Source organism: Garra rufa, chromosome 23 (assembly GCF_049309525.1).
Source record: "Garra rufa chromosome 23, GarRuf1.0, whole genome shotgun sequence".
NCBI lineage: Eukaryota > Metazoa > Chordata > Actinopteri > Cypriniformes > Cyprinidae > Garra > Garra rufa.
In genome coordinates this window covers 39,194,614-39,218,996 of record NC_133383.1, presented here as the reverse complement: position 1 = coordinate 39,218,996, position 24,383 = coordinate 39,194,614, and the positions used below count along the sequence as shown (strand labels likewise).

Sequence of the window (24,383 nt, the reverse complement as noted above, 5' to 3'; positions counted from 1 at the left end):
TGGACAGCCTACCCTTCTTTCAGTTCCCTCCCTTCCCCGTTGCTCATATCCTGTCGCCTAGCAACCGTGACAGCGCTAAGCAAGAAGTAAGGTTATCTGTACTGCACAAAACAAAATAACTACACTTTCATCCCTAAAAGCGTTAAAAACATCTTCAATCACTAACAAGAAATTAGCTGTGTGTAAGGGGATATTCACACAGGCAGTAAGAAAGAAGCTAGTTTACGAAAGTGATGTTTTTTAACATATATACATACAAATGTAAAAAAAATAAGCTGAACGCTAAAACCAAATGCCTAACTAGACAACCGCTGTAAAAAAATATTTTTTGAAACGCCATTTTTTTTTTAAAACTTCCATCATTACTACCGCTTGCTTCGTCCGCCATTATTTGAAAATTCTGGAAGCGCTCTGCCGAAAGGAATTATGGGATAGGTAGGACGGGAAAGGATCCACTAGACCCATCCTTCAAATTCGGGGAAAAGGAGGACGTATTTGGGGGCCGCATTTGAAGGATCCTATGAATTTGGACAGCCTTCGTCGCGGCGCTGTTACGTAACATCCTTCAAATGAGTCCTCCGAAGGATGTAGACCCTGAATTTGGACACAGCCCTAGTCAGTATACACATCTATGGTTTAAAACGGTGACGGGGCGCATGCGCGGCTCGGGGAATCGATTAATCTTCATTCGGATAGTAATGCCTGGGAACGTGATGACGTATTTTTGACAGTCATTTCGCACACCGTACTTCGTGGTCGTAATTCGCATGTCGTGCTTGTAACACAGGTGTTGTGAAACAAGTGTTGTGTCTGTGAACTGTCCTAGTCGTAAATTTTGGAGTTGTATTCTAACAAACACAGAAAATCTCGTATCTGTAAACTGTCGTGGCCGTAGATTTTGTAATCCAAGTCTGACAAAAAACATAATTACATACAATAGTTTTAAATTACGCATGAGTAAATTAAAATTACACACAAATGCTTTGAATTACGTACGATTATTTTTGACAGTGATTTTATTACATAGATGCCCAGATCCCCCAATAGAAGAGGATGACAATCCAGATGTGCCACCATTTACAAACCACAGAGAAGGACTTGCATACAGGGATGCTTTTGCATTGTGCCACTTTAAATAGATCTGTTTACATAATTTAACTTTAAACCATCTGTTCAGTTCGGATACATGTAATAATAAAACCAAATATTTGTTAAAAGTGTACAACTTTTTGGTATGGTATGTTTCTGAAACCACCACAACATCCATCTTTTCTTAATAAAACAATATTTATTTCACAGATTCATGTACTGATGTGACATTTGAGCCTGTTGCATCTCTCTCTCCTTCATCTTTATCTCCAGTTCTACTTGTAGTATCTTCATCTTCATTTCATGCTCCTCCTTAAGATACTTCAATTTATGTTCATGAAAATCATTAGACAACTTTTCATGAACAGTGAGTCTTTTCTTCTGGTTACCAGTACTGGCAGATATTGCCACCCTTGCTTCTGAGGATGTGGAGGGTAAGCTGTTTTCCAATTCTTAAGTTCTGTTTTGACCTTCTCCTTGAAACATGAACAGTTCATATATGGTCAAATAAATACAGATTAAATGGGAAAATGTTTCACATCATATAACAGAAGCAAATAGAAGTTTGAGAGGAGAGAAACAAAAGCCAAAATCAAATTCAAATAATATAGGTGCATGTGATCCATCATCTGAACTGTCCAGATGGTCATCATCTGGTATGTTCTCCAAAGGTTGCTGATTCTCAAGTATTCCTGTCAGTAACTCATCCAACACATCACAGTCTTTATTTGCAGGTCCTCCGCCAGTCTTAAGTCTGAGGTTTATTTTGATATTTTTCCACAACACCTGTATTAAATAACTATTATAAATACAACAGTGATTTTAAAAAGCCATAATAAAACTAATGATTCTTACCTGAAGTTGTTGTATTGTTCTTGTAGATGTGTGTTCATTTGCATTAAATTCATTACAAATAGATGTCCAGGCATTCCTTTTCTTTGATTCAACAGCTGATGTGTGCAGTTTATCTTCGATAACAGGATGTCGCGAAACTATTTGCTTTAAAAGACTTTTCTCATGTTCAGAAAAGTTCTTTGATCGTACTCTCATTTCAACTTCCATTGCCATTTGCTTCTCAGTTGCATACAATTTTAACCTTTTCTTGGTTCATTCCATGTTTTATAGGCAACCTCAATCTAGCTAATCCTGATTTGCACAGGTGGTATTAAATTAATCGAGTGTATTTTAGTTGAGGACTCCATAGTCCAGGTGTTAGTAATCTGTACTTAATCTGTGTTTCAGAAAGCCATTTTTTAAAACATGATTAACTATTCTAGATTAAGGCCTACTCCTGTCTTAATTTAATCTTGGTCCGGGAAACCACCCCCTAGCGTTACAAAACTAAGCTTTATACTGACCCTCGTTTATAAAGCAGTATGGTGAGAAATGATTCGTGTAAACATGAACCCATTTAGGTAGATCGGCAGTCATATTCCCTCAGTGCTGTCAGTTTTCACTCGGGGCGGGTCTATGCTAAAACACTATCTATCAACTATGGCAGGAGCGGCCTCTGCCTCTTGTAACACAATAACAACAGGCATCTGACAATGGCTTGATATGAGAAGAGGCAAATTATTTTATTTAATTAAAAGAAAACTACTGGGTCTTTGGATCTTTGTCATTCTAGGGTGGTTGTGTACACACACTCCTAACACACATTTCAGTTCAAACAGCTTGTAAAAGTGCATGTGGCACCGCATGACCCCTTTAATAATTTTTTTTTTTAAATAAATAAATAAATAAGGAAATGTACTTTACTAATAAATGTAAGAAATTATAAGGTATAAATACACTAAGAAATGTTCAAAACTTGTGTGTTTAATTGGTGAGTTTGGTCAGTTACTGAGTTTGGATCTTCCGTTTATTTAGCTGCTGCTCTAGGTTTCTCCTTCAGGTGTTTTTGGCGTTTCCGAGACACAGAGCGCCCTCTGCCCTTCGGATGAAGATTTACTGCTGGATTGACCTAATATCTACTGTTTGTATCCATCATAAAATGAACATACAAATGAAAATTACAGCAAATTCATACTATATCTGTTGATGCTGGTGCTCATATGTGCATAAACACCACTGACCCTTACAAGATCCACCTCTATGGGTGAGCATCCATTATAAAACATTCACAAGACATTCATTTTGACAACTATGCAAATATTTTGAAATTTCACAAAAAAAAATACTATGGATCAGAGCCCCGAAAGCATGACTAGTTCATGAATTAACAGCGGACTTATGCGTGCCTAGACTCCAATATGCAAGAGTGTCATTGTTACTCTGATCGTCTTAGTTTTACATTAGTGCGAGGGTTTGTTTCATGCAGTCAAGAGATGAAGTAGAGACCCGTTTTTCCGCGGGGGTATAGGTTACTTTTATGTGGGCTTTTGCTGGTGGGAGTGGGACAAAATAACATACATTTCTGCAGGAGCGGGACTAAAAAATCAGTCCCTTGCAGGTCTCTGATGATGTTTGCGTGCCGCGGTTGAAAGTTTTGAGCCGCCGTTCAGTCTGTATGCGATGAGGCTTGCTGCGCCGAGTCCAAAGCAATCAATCACAGAACACGAAAGAGGCCGTGCTTTAACAATTTTAGGATAAAATTTAATTAATTTAAGCCATCTCACGGTCCACCGGTTGAGAATCCCTGCTCTATGTGACTTTCTGGACACGCCCCGGTCTCTGTAGTGTTGTGAAAGGCTACCTCATTCACGCAGCAGTGAAGGGAGACGTGCTTGAGAAACAGTTCAGAGGGGAGAAAACAATCAAACAATATTTTTCACTTTCTAAATAATAAAAGTATTGTATGTCTACTAATAATTATAAAGAAATAAATCGGGATTTACCGATGCAGATATGTTAGAAACGATGCATCGCGATACAAATGCCAATTTGTATCCGATGCGCACTTTTTAAACCGATGCATCGCATCGTTAACTTTTTAAACCGATGCACCGAGTGAATCGGGGAATCTTCCCATCCCTACTGATCACAGATCCATAGAAAATGGAGATCACAGATCACCGTGCTTCACTAAAAGATATGCATGACAATCGCAGCTTCCGATTAATCTCGATTTCAATTTAATTTCGATTTATTGAGCAGCCCTAGCACCGCTACAACATTGCCCATGCACGCACAAGAGGTCGTATAGAGATGGTTATATTTTGGCTGATAAAGTCAAGGTTCCAGTGCCTGAAGCACCTCAGAGAGACTCCACCTAGGGCATGTGACATTGTAGTTGCATGTGTAGTGCTACATAACATTGCTTGTATGAGGAGAGAGAGGCAACCAAGGATTGTTGAAGAGGAAGACTGGGGCAATGAAGCAGTATTGGAAGAAAACGAAACAGGCAGACTTATACGAGACACATATGCAAATAATTATTTTGCTTAATATGGTCATAACCATGTGTAGCCTTTAAAATTTTCCACTGGCCCCTCAACTTTCTCCTTAGTTGAACAAACACACAGAAGTCAAAGTATTCCCTGCTGAAAAAAACAGCACATGCTGGTTAGGTATGTTTTGGTGCTGGGATGCTGGTTTTAGCTGGTTTATGCTGGTCCTTTGCTGGTTTATGCTGGTCCCTTGCTGGTTAATGCTGGTCCTTTGCTGGTTTATGCTGGTCATGTTGCTGGTCAAGGACCAGCATAAACCAGCAAAGGACCAGCATTAACCAGCAACATGACCAGCATAAACCAGCAAAAACCAGCAAGGGACCAGCATAAACCAGCAAAGGACCAGCATATACCAGCTAAAACCAGCATCCCAGCACCAAAACATACCTAACCAGCATATGCTGGTTTTTTCAGCAGGGTTAATGTGATTTGTCTTTATTCAGAGTGAATCTGCCTGTTAGGGGTGAAAACACACAAATAAATGTTGTGGAAAGTGATCAAAAAGGTATTTTTATTTTATTTTTTCCTTTTTTTAAAAATGGTAGTTCTACTTGCATTTTTCTGTAGCTGTTGTTGAATTACCAGCTCCAACTTCCTCGTCTTCAGTTTTTTATACTGGATGTCGATATCAATCGCTTTCATTTGTTTAAGGAGGAAGCGTTTTTACACTCCTTTTATGTTTTCTGGGTTCTTTAGCAACATAGATTTAAGTTATTTCATTGAATACTCTTGGCACATTGTTTTCATTTCTTAATACTCACTTTGTCACATGTGGTCCCAGACTGAGAGGGCTCTAGAACAGTGTCAGCATCCTGAAAACACATTATGATCGTTTTATCACACAAATACACTTTTTAATATTCAACACAGTATCGCATGGAATCTGTGACTACCTCAGGCCTCCTTGAACATACAGACACAGTCTCCTCATCCTCCTCAACTGATGGGCCTTCTCCCTGTGACCAATGATTAAACTCAGTTAAACTCATTAGCTTACATGATGTCACGTGTTGGCCAGGTTCCTCACTCCATTCATCACCGATTATCACGAGCACCTGTCTGACAATCACCTGCACCTGTCATCAATCAAGTCACATCCTACATAAGCACTCCTCTCACTCCACTCTAGGTCCAGGCTCGTCTCTACTGAACGGACTCAAACGGATGCTCTCTCTTCAGCGGACGCTTCCAATCCATTCCTACGTCTTCGGTAAAAGTGACTTACCTGTTGTTACTTACCTGTCCCTTGATCTTCTTCTAAGTCTTCTGTACAGATCCTCCTGTCCAGTTCCCAAGCGAACAAGCGTGGGTGTGTGCCATAAGCTCTGCACTCCATCGCCACACCAGCGTGGTCTTCACAGCTCGCTTTCCAGTCCTCCTGCAAAAGGAAAACCTATCAGTCATCTATCACCGAGCTACATATCCAATCCATCCGCCTGTGAACCTCTTACTCACCTGATCCACCATCCAGCTCACTTCTGCACTGCTGTGTGTTAATAAATGTACCGGACCGAAACACAACGTGAATTTCGGTGCCTCATTTCGGTGCCACTTAGTGTCTGAACTGTCTTTTGAAATATTTGTCCTCTGGTGCTATGACACGGATGTAAGAAGCTTTGATTTGTCAACATGCATGATCGCTAGTTAAATTTAAATACTGCATTCATGGGGTGTCAGAATGATCGGGAAAATTATTTCCTGAATGAGAAAACTCACGTGAACGTCGGAAAGCTTTGATGATACAAATCCAAGACATCTGGCCATTTTCACATTTCAAATGAAAAGCACAAATCGTTGGGAAATGAAATCATCCGAGAAGCACGTGAATTCAGTTCGAATTCGTTACTCTTGCTCTGACTGCAGCAGGTGGTCTGTCGTTAGCTAACTTTGCATTAAACAAGCTTAACTTAAAATGCCAAAAACTAAATATTCTAAAGTGTGTCTATATTTCACAAAAAAATTATTCAGACAACGCGACATGCAACACATGTTTTACAACAGCTGTGTGTAAAGGGGGAAACACGTCAAACTTAATGAAACATTTGAGGGCACATGGAATAAACTTGAAAGCGTACCGTGTTTGTCAGTTTGTGGACATCAGCTGGCACTATCAGCAGGGCGCGATTTGCTCTAGTCTATGCATCCCTGCTGAATTATTTGAATTCCCGTTGGGATAAAACATCCCGTGAAGCTCACATACGTCCTGATGTAAATCGTCTAAATGAATCAAATTCGCGATACACGCATTGAAGTTCTGTTCTCAGTAAAATGATTCGCGATCCGATTAGAGCGATTCGAAAGAGTGAATCACTGTGCGTTACTTAATAACCACACGAAGCCAGTCACCATTAACAAAGGGGTTATTATTAAAAGGAAGAAGCAACAAAAAAACGATTAGGAGGATGATTCCTCCCGCATATACATTTGAGTGCAGTGCAAGGGAAATACCCCGAAACCCGAGCCTTAAAGGGACAGACACCCAGACCGTTACAAGTGGTTTACTAATTCATAAATAGTTTCAAATAGCTCTGCTTATACTTTGCTCACTTTCTCTATAAAATTTATTTGTTGTCTGAAATTAAATCATTACAATTAATAGACCTAACTTACTAAACTTAATTTTTTTAATGAAATTGTGATCACATTAGACAGTTTTTGTATTAAAACTTTTCATGACATGACACGTAACAGATTACACTAACAATTTGGTCACCCTTCCACCTATAGGAAGAAAAAAAAGATTTAGACTAGAATGGAGACAGATCTGAACACTGGGCATGCGCACATCAATCTAACATTATTTTTATCACAATGTACAACAATAATACTGTTTTATGTATAATAGTAAGGGCTAAGTGTAGACATTAAAAACACAATCTTTTAGGTAGAACAATTAATTTCATTGTTAGTTTCCGGTCAGAGCTGTACCCCTTCTAGCCACAACCCTGCCCCCTGCCCTAGTCATACCAGGACATGCAATAAGTCAGGAGAGGTGTTCTATTTTGCCAGAGAAGGCAAATACGGTAATATTTCTGCAAAAGAATTGCTGAAATTTGAAGCTGTTAAATTATTGTAGTTGGGTTAGGTGGCTTAGATTTTATTGTTGTGTTTTGTATTTACTTACATATTAATGTATACTTTAAACTTTTAATACATTTTTCATTTTAAAGAGCCTTTTTTGTCCAATAAAAAGATATTCTTGTGTCATCCACCATTTTGTGGCTTTTTTTTAAAGTATCGGTTCAGGCACCGTTTTGGCACCGGTACCGTTTTAAAAGTATCGATTTGGCACCGGTATCGAATAAACCCCAAACGATACCCAACCCTAGTCCCGTCCAGCCGTCCTGAGTCCCTGCTGGCAGAGCCGGATTAAATAAATTGACTACACTAGGCAGGATGCATTTTTTGGGCCCCCCTCCGTCGATGTTATTTATGAATTGAAATCTGAAACTTACCAAAGTTACTAATAAAAGTTAATTCACATTCTACATAGCCTAGTCTTTGGTTAAAAAATGGTTGTTGTATGCCAAAATAAGTCATGTGTTGTATATAAAACAGTCTATCAGACTATTTTTTGATATTCATTATTTATACATTACACGGCTCTATTAAATGATATTAAATTATCCTCATTTTATCCATTGGGAGTGTCATTGTTAAGGCAGTAGTACCAGTAAATAACCAATAGGTGTCAGTAGACTATGTAAACAGAGCAAATAAGTTTATTAAGCAAAACGATATTGGGCTCACACGGAGCCCCTTACGTCACCTGTAGAAGAAAAATAATTAATCCGTGGGGACGGTTTTGCAATTCGTTCCCTCAGTTTAAACTGTACTCACGAGTTCTTAAACTGTTCCCTCGGTTAAATAAATAAATATAAATCGTGCCCATGGATTATCAAACTGTACCCACGAATTTCCAATCCGTGAGCTCAGATTTTGTAAACCGTACCCTCAGATTTTGAATCCTTACCGACAAATTTATAATCTGTGCGCACGCTTTAGCAATCTGTTCCCACGGGTTTGTAAACTGCACTCACGGATTTGTGATGCATTGTATTGCATTTATTAAACTTTATTTCTCATAGTAGGCTATGAGACCATGGAACACTGACAAAACAGAGTTTTAGCTTTATTTTATTTATATTAATCACCAATAGATTAGCTGCTAAAACACCACACCTGTGTTCTATCCTATTGGTTATTATTGGAAAATAAACGCTAAAAAGAAGACTGTTTTGTAAGTGCGGGTCATGGTACCAAAATAAAATAATAAGTGAAGAGCGCTGTTCAAACGGCTTTGCTTTATTTAATTTTTTCAAAATATAAAATTGCCTGAAAAAAAAAAAAAAAAAAAAACAGTTTTGGAGGGAAGGTAAAAAGCAATACAAATCAACTAATGTACAGGTTATGTTGTCATTCTTTTGCTCTCAAACTAAATGCAATGTAACAATAGGCCTTACAATTAACATTAAATGTGCAGCATGCTAATGCTACGCATTCCAGGCAGGTTTTTGAGCTCGTAAAACACGACTTAAAATCACGACTCACGACTTTGTAGCGTTCCAGGCAAGTCACGCCAAACTGCCTGGGCACATTTATGAATTATTATTATTTTTATATTATTATTAATTTGATTGCAACGTTATATTGTCCATATGCTCTATTTTTCCACCGTGTACCACTTGCATAAACACCGCACGCATTAGGGCTGATATTGTATGTTACGTCAGAACTCGTAACTGGGAGTCCATCGATCTAGTACGAGTTCACGAGTGGGAAGTCACGGGTTTGACTGCCGTTCCAGTGCACTTTCACGGGTAGAAGGTTGGAAAAACACGGGTTATGGGTTGCCTTGAACGCGGCATAACTCTGGGTGAAAAGCTTATCACAAATCGCTCTGTATGGCTCTGACTGGCTGGCGTCGCTCTATACAGTCATGGGCTGGCTTAATATGACAATGTAACAGTCTATGGTTAAGATAAACATCGTCACTATTTTTAGTTAATTAATAAATATTGAAATAGATTGTAGATAGGACATTTGTACATTAAAAAAAAAAAAAAAGGGTCCCGCTGTCTGGGCCCCCTCCCGCCAATCGGGCCCTAGGCACGTGCCTAGTTTGCCTTTGCGTTAATCCGGCTCTGCCTGCTGGTCCCGTCCAGCCGTCCTGAGTCCCCGCTGGTTCCGTCCAGCCATCCAGAATCTCCACTAGTCTCATCCAGTCTTCCAGAGTCTCCGACAGTTCCATCCAGCCGTCCTGAATCTCCGCTGGTCCCGTCCAGCCGTCTAGATTCTCTGTGGGTCCCGTCCAGCCGCCCAGAATCTCCTCTGGTTCCGTCCAGTTCGCCAAGGTTTCTGAAGTTCCCACCCAGCCTCCCTCTCCCGCCTCCACGCAAGCCAGCCAGTCCTTCAGCCCTGTCTCTGCTGCCGCCTGTCTGTCCCACAGCTCACCCTCAGGCAGCGCCACCTAGGAGTGTGGTTCCATCGTGGGACATCCAGGCTCCAGCTGCGCCAAGGCGGGTCGTTCCCCAGTCCCTGCCTACATCCTTCGAGTCCTGGACTCCACCTCGGTCCTCCGACCCTTCGGCTCTGCCTTGGCTCCTGGCCCCCTCATCTCCACCGTGGCCCGTCATCCCACCAGCTCCACCGGGCTCCCTGGTCTCTCCGACTCCGCCTTGGTCAGTCGTTGACCATCCGTCGCCTCAGGACTCCATTCCTCCGGCTTCACCTCGTCATTCCGTCCCTCCAGCTCTGTCAGGCTCCTCCTTCCCTCCAGCTCCGCCTTTGTCCTCTGTCGCACCGGTGTCACTGCGGTCTTCCGGAGCCCCAGCTCTGCCTCGGTCCCCTGAGCCATCTGCGTCATCTTGGCCCTCCAGACCTGCAGTGTCACCCTGGCTCTCCGTCTGCTCGGCCGCACCTGGCTCACTTCCACCAGAGGCTTCTTCTCCGTTGCTCGTCCCCAGGGTGTCGTTGGCTAAGCTCTCCACCATGGCTCCTCCCTCCCTCGACTCCGCCCTGGGGCGTCATCCTGGCTGGGCTCTGGACCACCATCCAGCTCTTCACACTATTAACTCCATTCTGCCCATTTCCTCTTCATCACCTGCACCATGCCTGCCACCTGAACCCCCACCCTCCCTCCGCTATTGTATCTTTGTCAGTCGCTGTCACGCCTTTCCAGAAGGGGGGGCAAAGTGTCACGTGTTGGCCAGGTTCCTCACTCCATTCATCACCGATTATCACGAGCACCTGTCTGACAATCACCTGCACCTGTCATCAATCAAGTCACATCCTACATAAGCACTCCTCTCACTCCACTCTAGGTCCGGGCTCGTCTCTACTGAACGGACTCAAACGGATGCTCTCTCTTCAGCGGACGCTTCCAATCCATTCCTACGTCTTCGGTAAAAGTGACTTACCTGTTGTTACTTAACTGTCCCTTGATCTTCTAAGTCTTCTGTACAGATCCTCCTGTCCAGTTCCCAAGCGAACAAGCGTGGGTGTGTGCCATAAGCTCTGCACTCCATCGCCACACCAGCGTGGTCTTCACAGCTCGCTTTCCAGTCCTCCTGCAAAAGGAAAACCTATCAGTCATCTGTCACCGAGCTACATATCCAATCCATCCGCCTGTGAACCTCTTACTCACCTGATCCACCATCCAGCTCACTTCTGCACTGCTGCGTGTTAATAAACTCACGTTATTGAACTTACCTTTGTCCGTTTGCTTCCCTGATAGATGACTGATTTAAAATGTCTCATACTCACAGCAACATGATGTCTGGTGGATCCATAAAGCATACAGAATCTTTTGTCTCTATGAAACCAAACATGATAGAAAAAATATTTATATTTGTTTACCAAAATGCACCATTACAGTAGCACAAGTACCTCTACGTGACATTACTGCTATGTACTTAGGCTTACAATGCCTAAGGAAGGAGGAAATCAGTTAGTCAGGAAGGAAAAATGATAATAAAACACACACACACACTTTTTATATGCTCACTCCTTATACTACGTGATATCACCCCCTCAAGGACGGGCCTCCCTTTATTAATTTCCAAAGCCAGCTCCTCTGCAGGAGTGAAGCTGGCTGGTGGTGGCCCTCCCCCAGTGCCAGTAACCTCAGTCTTCTTTTTGGTCGCTGCAATAAAAAAAAAAAAAACTGAATAGTTGTAACTTCAACCTGGCATTTTAAATAGTTTACACCGCTACTTACACAGTGAGACGATCAGCAATTTCCTGCCAACCTTTCTCTCTTGCTTTATTTATTGCCGCTGTATTGCCTTTTTTGGTGATGACATCTATAAATTCTTCATATGTTTCCAACAGCAAACGCTGTTCCGTTGCTGTGAACATCGCTGCTCTATCTTTTCCTTTTGTTGCCATGATAGCCCACAGTAAATCGATTGACCCATGCTCGACTTTTCAGGACTTTTAAACAACGGCGTGCACGCGCAATTATCTAGACTATTTAAACCTGACTCAAGTTAGTAAGATCACATGATCCTCAACTTACTGTTATGGAACCAATTTAAGTGCGGATGTTTAGCTCGGCTCATTCAAGTCAGGTTTTGGATTTTAATCCCCGCTTTTCTAAGCGGCTTTTATGGAACAGCCCCCTGGTCTGTATGCGTGTCCACAAACACAAATGAACTCAGTTCTTGAGAGGAGAATTCAAAGTTCCAAACAAATATAAAATACAACTGTAGATTTTATTAGATACATTTTCATTGTAGAAATAAATTTTTTAAATAATACAAAATAAAATTTTATTTGAGTTGACGCAGTTGCCGATAAAATATAAAAACAGCATAACGTAGACATAAAAGATGTTTTGCCAAGGGCTATGAAGGAGTGTTACATCGGTAGTATTGAATAACTGTACTCAAATTCAGGGACTTTTTATTTGTCTATTGTGTGTGTGTGTTGCTAGCATTTGAAATTCAATTCAGAGAAAAACATGACCTTTAAAATCATATGACAAAAATCATATCATATCATAAAATCATATCATAAAAAGAAATAAACTGCACAGAAAGTCTGCACTCAGTTAATCAGTCAAGCATTGCTGAATGCAGAAGCAAAAACATTATCAAAAATTCTACAAAATAAACTGCATTTTAATGTGTGAGAGTAGAATTATTGTTCGTGCTTGTTGTTTGTGTATGAACAATATGGAGTAAATGGGTAACACTGTTTGATATTGACTTCTGGTGTCTTTTAAAAGACAGAAAACACACTGAACGTTTGCTGATATTCTTAGTTTAGTAAAATTAGACTTAGACATATGATCGTACATGTTCACACATTGAAATAGACATGATTATGAAGCAATAAAGTGAAAGAAGCTCGAGCTGTGTGTATTGTACTGTAAATTGCTGAATTGTAAAGTCTAAAGGGCAAGTACTGTAACTCCTTCAGCTAAGTATATTTTCCCACACACAAACATCTATTTATCTCTTGGAAAGACTTTCATTTTTCATCTTTTAGTAGATACTACTCTGAATGATTTGATCTTACGTATAGCATACAGTGCCTTGCAAAAGTATTCATGCCCCTTCATTTTCTTCTCTTTTTGTTGCAGCATTATGTTAAACTGCTTTAAATTAGTTTTTCCCCACATCAGTTTACACTCCATACACCATAATAATGACAAAGCAAAAAACAGATTTGCAAATTTTACAAATTTATTAAAAATAAAACACTGAAATACGTACATTGCATAAGTATTCATACCCTTAACTCAGTAAATAGTTGAAGCACCTTTACAGCCTCAAGTCTTTTTGGGTCTGATGTGACAAGCATTGCACATCTGCATTTGGCAATTATCTGCCATTCTTTGCCTCACTTTTTCACCTCTCAAGCTCTGTCAGCTTGGATGGGGGCTGGCAGACATTTTCTAGAGTCCTAGTTGTTCCAGTCGTCTTCCATTATGGATAATGCTTCTGTGAACCTTCAGTGTAGCAGATTTTTTTCTGAACTCTTCTCTAGATCATTGCCTTAACACAAGTCTGTCACTGAGCTCTACAGGCAGTTATCTTGACCTCAGGACTTGGTTTTGCTCTGATATGCATTTTCAGCTGTTAGACCTTTTCTGAGAGGTGTGTGCCTTTCTAAATCAGACTCATTCAAATGAATTTGCCACAGTTTAACTCCACTCGAAGTGTAGTAACATCTAGAAACAATATGAATGCTCCTGAGCTAAATTTCGAGTGTCCCAGAAAAGGGTATGAATACTTATGAAACGGGATCATTTCAGTTTTTTATTTCTAATAAATTTGCAAAGTTGTTACAAAGCTGTTTTGTGCTTTGTCATTATGGTTTATGAGATGTAGATTGATGTTGGGAAAAAAAGTAATTAAAAGCAGTTTAACATAAGGCTGCAACAAAACAAAACGTACCAAAAAAAGGAGTATGAATACTTTCGCAAGGCACTGTATATCACATATAGAAAGAAAATGATTGTTTGTACATATTTTTTATACATAAAATATATATACTATTATTTTGCCATTAATAGTTTTTTTCAGCCATAATTAATTAAATGTAAACAGGTGTGAAGGACTAATTAACAGGCAAGGGAAATAACTAGGAAATTAGGCAAACTGGAACAAAGAGAACACAGAGAAACCTATAAACATGACAGCTTCAAAGTTTATATTTAAAATAAGTATTAGTGTTGTAGATAGGGCTGTGACGGTGGCAGATTTTTACCACTGCGGTGGCAATGGACCAAATATATTTATACAAATATATACACAACTGCGGTGAATTACTCCTCTGACAACTTACTGAAAACTATTCTCTTTAAGATTTTCTGTTAAACAGCAGAATTCATGTTTCCCTCAAGTTTTAGCATGTTTCCCAGCAAAGCATCTTTAGTTTCTGAGTAAAACCTTTTAAGCAACTTCATGCTATTGAGAAAGTCCAGTTGATTTTATGGAGCACGGCTGGCAGGAATCAGGCCTGGTTGCTTCTATTCCATCTGAACCTTATTATGAAGTTTCATAAATTTGGAAATTAGAAACTCACTTTCACTTTGACCGCTCTGATCAGATTTGGCATACATTTTTTGCCTGTGTAACTTTCTCACGTCACATAAAACAAATATTTGGGCTGGCAGTCTGAACAAGGCTTTTGTCTACTTCTGGTAAAGCAAACACGGTAATCTGTCACTTGCATTTTTAATATGTTGGTCAACAAGAAGACAAACATGGAACAATGCATTTATTACACTATTTATTAATCTGTGTTAATGTTAGTTAGTTAATTAGTTAATAGTCGTTCATTATTTGTTCATGCTGTCACTATTGATGGTGTCTGACTTGGGTCGAGATGTGGGGTTATGACATCATCGTTTCACAAAATATACGGATTGGCTGTAGACAAGAAAATGCAACGGTGTTGTTTTCAGATTTATCCACTCTGGATAAATAGTGGTTTCAGGGTCACAAAATACCGGGTCCGTCTGGACATAACGCCTATATTTTTACATATACAACGGAGACACATTAAGCTGTTTGTTTCCTTAGTTTGTTTGCGGTTTCTGTTTCCTGCACTTTAAAAAACACTGGGTTAAAAACAAGCGGCAACCTCCCGCTCTCTCTATTGAAACCAACATGGAAGTGACTTAAACTGCAATTCATCAACTGGCCGCTAGAGACTGGCTCAATCCCATAGACTCCCCATATTAAAATGCCCAACTTTACAGCAGAAAAAATATGTTAGTACCTGGTACAAAAAGAGGTTTTGGTCTATATAGCTAATTTTGCCCTTTCTGTCAACTGTGAGAGGGGTTATTTTTTTTATAACTCATCTATTTGAGTTATATTAAGCCTTAAAGGTCCACTGAAGTGCCTTGAAACACGCAGCGTTATTCTGTGTGGTGACGTACCTTTAACTGAAACAAAAACATATTGCTAAGCCCCGCCCACTTATTTTGAATAGCCAATAGCGTTCCATTAATATCCGCTCGGGCCAGAGCCGTTGAGCTCAGTAAAGCCGCATTTGTAATCTTATGAAAGCTACAGACTAATAAATTACCCCACAGATTCAATATGACACTCTTGCTAAAACAAAATAGTGATAACCATGCTGAGGCTGTGTAGTTTAATACATGCTTGATCGCACATGCGAGCGCATATGATCTGCTCGCGTCTCTGTAGGGGGCGGGACATTACGGACTCTAGAGAGCATTTGATTGGACAGAACGTTTGATGAGAAACTGAAGTGCACGGTGATATCATCCAAATCCTTGATTCATATTGGCGGAAGTGACGAGACTGTAAGTTTTGAATGCCCATATCTTGTAAACGCGAATTTTGTCTTTGTTTTGCAGCACACTAGCTTATAGATAACCTTAAGGCTAATGTATTCATACTAAAAGCTAAAAAACTTTAATTTTAATTTCAGGGGGACTTTAAAGGGGTCAATGGATGCCCATTTTCCACAAGTTCATATGATTCTTTAGGGTCTTAATGAGAAGTCTCTAATATACTTTGGTTAAAAATTCTCAATAGTAGTGTAAAAAAACACCCTTTTATCTTGTCAAAATCAGCTTTGTAAACACTCAACTCATTTTATTGCATGGTCCCTTTAAGTGCAAATGAGCTCTGCTCGCCCCGCCCCTCTCTGTGAGCCGTAATGTTTACTTTAGCCACATTTAGCCGCTGTATTAAGCCGCATTTATTTGCAAAACTTGACGACTGCTATGTTCATCATTACATCCAACAACAGAACACCTCAATCGCTCAATCATAGAGATTCTTGTCTTCCTCTGGACCTGAGTCACACAATGGCAATCGTATTCGGACTTGTTTCAGTTCGGTGAGGGCGGGTCTAAGGTAAGGCGCTCATGTCAATCAACTATCGTGGGAGTAGCCTCTGTGTGTCGTCACACCAACAAGAAGCTGAGAATGGCCTGATATTATTGCCTTAAAATTTTCATCAACATCAATTTTACAGTTGTCTTTGACATAACACAGTTTGACATTTAAGCATACATGTTTTTTTTTATAATTCTTAACATTTAAAAGCATTTTAAACCACAAATGTCATCATTTTTTTCTATGTCCCCAGGCCTGTGTCTTCCATTTTGATGATGAATACAACTCTTAATATGAGTGTTGCTGTTTTTTTCACATTGTTTGGTATATCAGTAACATTTTTCTCTAATGTACAGGTCCTTCTCAAAAAATTAGCATATTGTGATAAAGTTCATTATTTTCTGTAATGTACTGATAAACATTAGACTTACATATATTTTAGATTCATTACACACAACTGAAGTAGTTCAAGCCTTTTATTGTTTTAATATTGATGATTTTTGGCATACAGCTCATGAAAACCCAAAATTCCTATCTCAAAAAATTAGCATATCATGAAAAGGTTCTCTAAACGAGCTATTAACCTAATCATCTGAATCAACTAATTAACTCTAAACACCTGCAAAAGATTCCTGAGGCTTTTAAAAACTCCCAGCCTGGTTCATTACTCAAAACCGCAATCATGGGTAAGACTGCTGACCTGACTGCTGTCCAGAAGGCCATCATTGACACCCTCAAGCAAGAGGGTAAGACACAGAAAGAAATTTCTGAACGAATAGGCTGTTCCCAGAGTGCTGTATCAAGGCACCTCAGTGGGAAGTCTGTGGGAAGGAAAAAGTGTGGCAGAAAACGCTGCACAACGAGAAGAGGTGACCGGACCCTGAGGAAGATTGTGGAGAAGGACCGATTCCAGACCTTGGGGGACCTGCGGAAGCAGTGGACTGAGTCTGGAGTAGAAACATCCAGAGCCACCGTGTACAGGCGCCAGGTCAAGCCACTTTTGAACCAGAAACAGCGGCAGAAGCGCCTGACCTGGGCTACAGAGAAGCAGCACTGGACTGTTGCTCAGCGGTCCAAAGTACTTTTTTCGGATGAAAGCAAATTTTGCATGTCATTCGGAAATCAAGGTGCCAGAGTCTGGAGGAAGACTGGGGAGAGGGAAATGCCAAAATGCCTGAAGTCCAGTGTCAAGTACCCACAGTCAGTGATGGTCTGGGGTGCCATGTCAGCTGCTGGTGTTGGTCCACTGTGTTTTATCAAGGGCAGGGTCAATGCAGCTAGCTATCAGGAGATTTTGGAGCACTTCATGCTTCCATCTGCTAAAAAGCTTTATGGAGATGAAGATTTCATTTTTCAGCACGACCTGGCACCTGCTCACAGTGCCAAAACCACTGGTAAATGGTTTACTGACCATGGTATTACTGTGCTCAATTGGCCTGCCAACTCTCCTGACCTGAACCCCATAGAGAATCTGTGGGATATTGTGAAGAGAAAGTTGAGAGACGCAAGACCCAACACTCTGGATGAGCTTAAGGCTGCTATCAAAGCATCCTGGGCATCCATAACACCTCAGCAGTGCCACAGGTTGATTGCCTCCATGCCACACCGCATTGAAGCAGTCATTTCTGCAAAAGGATTCCCGACCAAGTATTGAGTGCATAACTGAACATAATTATTTGAAGGTTGACTTTTTTTGTATTAAAAACACTTTTCTTTTATTGGTCGGATGAAATATGCTAATTTTTTGAGATAGGAATTTGGGGTTTTCATGAGCTGTATGCCAAAATCATCAATATTAAAACAATAAAAGGCTTGAACTACTTCAGTTGTGTGTAATGAATCTAAAATATATGAAAGTCTAATGTTTATCAGTACATTACAGAAAATAATGAACTTTATCACAATATGCTAATTTTTTTAAAAGGACCTGTATATATTTTTTCCAAGTATTAAATAATAAAGGTTTTTACCTTGTCGCTCAAAATATTGTCCACTCTGTTATATTCAACTACTGGCCCTTTAAATGAAAGTTGGAAAAAGGAAAATATATCATATCAAATGGCTGACATCATTTTATTAGCATTTGTTACTTTATCTTTCCAGTCTGATGTAGTCAACTTTAACATGTCCACCATGATAAGGGGAATGTGAAAAAAGTAAATAGAAATTCTTATTTAGCATTTAAAAAAAAGAATTCAACTTTTTATTTGACAGACCTTCTGTGTTAGCATGTTTTTGCTTAGATTAAGTGTAATGCTGATTTTAGGTTAAAATGTCCACTCTGTTAGTGTCCACTCTGTTAGGTCAGGGTGGACACATTTAGTAAAAGGATTCTTAATTTATATACCTAAGATTGACCAAAATTATTTTTCACATGTATCTCCCTATCATAATCACACAAGAATGGATTAAAAAAATGTGTTTACTTTTTAAGTGTTATGATGTCCAAAAGGCACTGGGAAATAACCCATTCCCCTTAACAGGATGGATTGGTTTAAAATTCTGTTAATTGTTTAGAATTTTTTTTTTTTTTTTTTTTTTTTTAAACTAATGCTTAAAGTTCAAAATGTGTTATTCATTTAAAAAATAACTTTAAATTTGATATTGTTTAAAATTCTAAGGCAATGACATAATGATCTTTAATGGGGACACAAAAGACACCGAATTCCAGGAATGACCCAAATGATAAAAAGCTGGCTATTCATTATAGTGAAGCCTCTCCTCCATTAACCTCCATTCATAGAAAACTGCCTCTCAAACCGAAAGTGTTAGCTTTAGCCGTTACGCTTTTTTGGCTGTATTATAAGGTTGCAGGCTTGCCTTCTATTGGCTTTGGTTCCAAACCTGCTCCAAAACACCTGTCTGTAATCATCAACTCTGAACACCAGGATTAGCTGTTTTAGGTGCGTTTGATTGGGGTTGGAGCTGAAATATGCAGGACTGTAGTTCACCAGAAGCAGGGTTTTTTTTAAGCAAAATCTTGACAATAAATTTTATATAATATATAATATAAAAATCCCCTTAATTTTGACCTAACACCCTACTTTGTAATGATTTGCTCTCATTACCACTTGAAATGCCACAGTTGTGCATGTGTACAGACCGCTGCAAGAGAGAAATCGTGTTCCAAGGGCAGGTGGGATCTCCCTCCTAAAATCATGTTTGTTTCCTCTTGAAGTCACATTCAGGCAGACAGTGCAATTAGTGTGGCTGTTGGCACCTAACAACCTTTTGGGGGGAGCCCATCATTTGCAATTCATAAGTATAGCTGAAATTAAAATGTAACTTTGGTGTCATTTACTCTAAAGTCACAAAAAATTGTTTAGGTTATTATCAAATGACAAAGCTAGAAGAATTTAAGGCCAAGTGGACATGTTTTTTGGCAAATGCTGATCATCTCTAAATGAAAAATGATCTCCTCATTAGCATCTTTGCAGATATAGTTGCATTGCAACATATGAATTCAAGCATTTTGTTACATGCTACACTCTAAAAAATCATGGGTTATTTTTTTAACCCAAATGCCAGGTTGAGCCTTTTAGGTTATTTTCTCAGTGTTTGGGTAGTTTTTGTGTTACCCAGCTCCTGGATCAAATGTAACAACCCAATCATTGCCTACCTTTTTGGTGTTACCCAGCTCCTGGATCAGACATAACAACCCAATGTTTGGGTAGTTTTGTATTACTCAGATCCTGGGTCAGACATAACCTAGTGGTTAAGTTATTATCGTGGGGATTTTGCATTAAAGGGATAGTTCACCCAAAAATGAAGATTGGATGATTATCTGCTTACCCCCAGGGCATCCAAGATGTAGGTGACTTTGTTTCTTCAGAAGAACACAAACGAAGATTTTTAACTCAAACCGGTGCAGTCTGTTAATCATATAATGGCAGTGTATGGGCACCAAACCTTTAAAAGTAAAAAAAAAAAAAAACATGCACAGACAAATCCAAATTATGATACATTGATGTCTTAAAGGATAACTATTGCCAAAATGCAACCTGGGCTGTTTTTTTTTTTTACTGTAAAGGAGACAAACTTGTATCTAAAAGTATAATTATGACAAACAAGCCTTTTTTGAGATTGACCGTGATTTCGTTTTGTGGTCAATGGCCGGTGAATAGGAGTTCTAGGGGCATAACTTTGAGCGCATCAAAATGTTTTACAACACTAAGAAGGCTCGACACACCATGACACTTTGCTCGAAGTATCGTTTGGGTCTCTACACATGAACTCGAGCATTGAGAACATTGTTTGTGTACACATAGTTTACTAAAAAGAAAGGTTTTTAAACAACTCACTTTCACTGTTTGAGTTTCCGCTCGCGGCCGTCTTGCCAGTCAAGAAGTGTCGATCTCCGAATGCGAGGAGAGTAAAGATGGATAGGTCCTAAAGCATATTTCCATATAATTGCACGGCTAATTCGTTGTTTTGTCGCAAGTGAAAAACAATATTAACCTTAGTTGTAAAAAGAGCCTCATATAAGCCTAATATTTCGTCCTATGGAGTCCATTCATTCTCATTCGGAGATCGACACTTCTTGACTGGCAAGACGGCTGCGAGCAGAAACCTAAAGTGAGTTGTTCAAAACCTTCTTTTTAGTAAACTCTGTGAACACAAACAATGTTCTCAATGCTGGAGTTCATGTGTAGAGACTAGGGGTGGAGCCGAACCCAAAAACGGTATTCGGAAAGGCACAAATAGTGTGTTTTTTACAAATACTTATTTCAAACAAATATTTAAAAAAATATTTGTATTCGGGAACAAGAAAAACTTTATATCAAAAAGCTGGTTTTCTCACGAGACTGCAGTGCATGCAGTGAGTGAGTGACATTCAGGAGTCGGGGGGTGGGGGATAAAGAGGTGACTGACACAGGCTGCTCCACACAGCAACAGAGAAGACTGGGCTGAGCCAAAAGAGACTTGACTGCATCACTATTTTTGTTGAATAGATTTTTGTACCTTAACTGGGTTCCGGAGGCAGTTTATAACTTTTGGGAAGCGGAGTTTGATTGGGAGATTATTCCATTAGGAGCCGTTCACATGTAGCGTTTTTTTGCGCGCTCATGTTCATTTTTTTCAAACATAGACGCGCGGTATGCGCGCTCATAATGGAAGTGGTGCAGGCACGACGCGCACGCAGTGCGACACGGTCGTGGTGCGACGCACTCGTTTTTTCCAGGCGTGTCCGCGCTGCATTGAGATAAAAACATCTAAACTTTTCAGAATGCCGCAGGTCATGTGACAAGAACCAACGAATCAGCTTCTTCCTTTCACGAAAAACATTAAAAGCTTAGCCAATATGGAGGAACAGCCAGTTATAGCTGTTACAGGGATAACAGTTTTTAGTAGCAGAGCTACTGCAAGCGATTTTTAGTTTTGGAAATCCATTTTTCCTTTGCTGAAACTTCCGCCTCTTCCTGGAGAGCGCAGGTCATGGTTGCTTAGCAACGGCAGACACCACGGGAGCGCAGGCTACAGAGCGCTTTGGAAGGAAGGAGAAAGCGGCGCGACTAGCGTTTTCCACGTGTTTTTAGGCGCGACATGTGTATCAAAGGTAAAAAAAATTAATAATTACTGTTCAGTTTTTCACAAAAAAATTATTGTTTCGTGTCTTAAGACATCAATGTATTGTCACGAGCCGCAGGGTGTAATTTGGATTTGTCTGTGCATGCTTTTTTTTCTACTTTTAAAGGTCTGGTGCCCATCCACTTCCATTATTTGGCTGGCAGACTGCACCGGTTTTCATTAAAAATCTTTGTTTGTGTTCTGCTGAAGAAACAAAGTCACCTACATCTTGGATGCCCTGGGGGTAAGCAGATAAACATCAAAATTTCATTTTTGGGTGAACTATCCCTTTAAGGGTAAAAGCTGCGTCCGAAATCGCATTCTGCTTCAGTAGGTAATACATTTAAATTTGAATGTACTCCCCGACCATTATATGTAATATGCGTAGTATGAATGGAATTGTGTGTGAATTTATAAAAGAAGAGGATAAGGAAACAGTTCTCCGTAATTTACAAACAACATATGCCTAAAAAAAGAAACTTTATTGAAAAAAATATATATTTCTTTATTTTATTTTCAACAGACAAGTTTCCTTGTTTCTCTTATGACGTCTGACAACACTGCTGAAAGTTAATCCTGTCTTATTTTGCCTGTCTTTTGCGTTTGCCTTTTAGTTTGTTTCATTGTTATTATTATTTTGACTGTCTTGTTTGTATATAAGCCCTTGTGTTTTTGTCTGGTCTTGGCCTTTGTGCATGTAGTCTGAGTTGTTTTCAGTTCTGTTTTGTCTGTTGCCCTTTTGTTTTGTTTTGCCCTGTGCTGGATGTTTTTCCCCGTTGCCTGAATTCACCCTTGTTCCTTTGTTTTGTTTTATTATACTTGCATGCACTTTGATCCTTGTTTCTGGAATAGTCACTGTTACACTTACAAACATCCTATAAACCAATCAGCACATTAGAGAATGAGAAAAGCAGTGTTGAATGCAGGAATGGAGAAGCTTACCAATAGAGAAAAAAAAGTAAAAAAGAAGGCAGCGGCTATTTGCACAAAGTGTAAACAGACACTCTGAAAAAGGCCAAACACCTGAGGAATCACTGAAGTAAGTTGTATTTATGAAAATAGTAGGCCTAATGTTTAGTTATGAATAATTCGATCATAATTAGACCTCAGTAATAAACAAAATATTCATCATTATTGTCATGTTTATCATTACAGAATAAGTACACAACCTTAAAAAGAAGAAGAAAATTTAAGCCATTATGACAAATGGTATAAAATACCAAGAGAAATAACTTGAATAACTGTAGTATTAAAAATGATTTTCAATTAAAAACCAGATAGATAGCAAATATAATTATAATTTATATAATTTTTTTCAGGGTCAGATGCAATTGCTGGCAGATCAAATTCAAGTGTTTTATTAAATGTTTTAGACTTTGATTAATCTTTACTCAATGTCATAATTTGCTCTTTCACACTCCTGTTCGGGAAGTTTTAAACGTCATGTTGTGTGTGTGGTTTAGTGTCAGCATTTGAAATCCAACTGGGGAAACAGAAACTGTTACATCATATCCTCTGGAAAGTACAGAAGCGTGCACTCAGTCAAGCAGCGTTAAAAAATATTCTGGAAAATTCTGCATTCTACAAAATCTACAAAGAAAACTTTTCAAGAAGAATCTGCTGTGCAACAATAGAAGTAAGTTTATTTGTGAGGAGAGTAGACTTAGTGTTTCTGTATTAACAAAACTAAGTATTTGTGTGTGTATAGTATGGTTTGTGTTTTAAAAAAGAGAAAATAGGCTTCTTTCTCTCTATGGAGTGATAAACAGCAAGTTTATAGGGAAATACGAAATATTTTTCAGCATGCAAACATTAATTTTTTTTCTTCTATCGTAATCCGCTTGAAACCTTCAGTTTCTCTTTCCAAACTGCAGTTTTCTGCCTGGCATTTAATGACACAACTGTTTCTTTCAACACTGATTGGTTCAATTTAAATCTGTATAAACATACATATAGACATATATATATATATATATATATATATATATATATATATATATATATATATATATATATATATATATATATATATATATATACACATACATGGGCGACATTTGACTCTTGAGTCGGGGGGGGGCAAGAAAAAAAATCAGATGTAAGCATTAAAACAGTGCCCTACGGTATTGCAGCACATCAAAGCAGTCAATTAAAGCGCTGCACTTCAGCCCGGGCCGATGGGCCCTGACTTTTTTTTACACCCCAGGGCTACGGCTTCGGGCCAATTTTCACGTCATAGCTCAGACCCGGGCCGGCATCGGGCCTGTTTTAGGCTTCTCCTTATTTTCATAATTTAGACATCCATCAATTATGGTGAAGAAAAAAAATGCCGCGCTGGTGGAAACAACACGAAACTTCACTTTCGCTTTCACTTTTGAGACCGACTCAGACACCGTTTAGTGTGCTTTAGCGCAGCTGAATCCGCGTTCAAGCGCACACAATAGGCTAAAACTCACCCCAAGCACCGGCAAAAATAAATAACAATGAATGTGTCGAGGAAAGAGTAAGG

The 24,383-nt window shown here is 39.3% G+C and overlaps 1 protein-coding gene across 1 annotated transcript in view; it reads left to right on the top strand.

Annotated features, from left to right (window-relative positions):
* The first annotated feature begins 23,363 nt into the window (after positions 1-23,363).
* The window catches only part of LOC141299648 (GTPase IMAP family member 9-like), a 15,008-nt gene continuing 13,988 nt past the window's right edge, over positions 23,364-24,383 (top strand). The window contains exon 1 of the mRNA XM_073830031.1: positions 23,364-23,510. The gene's annotated coding sequence lies outside the window, so the exon portion shown is untranslated. The remainder of the gene's footprint in view (positions 23,511-24,383) is intronic.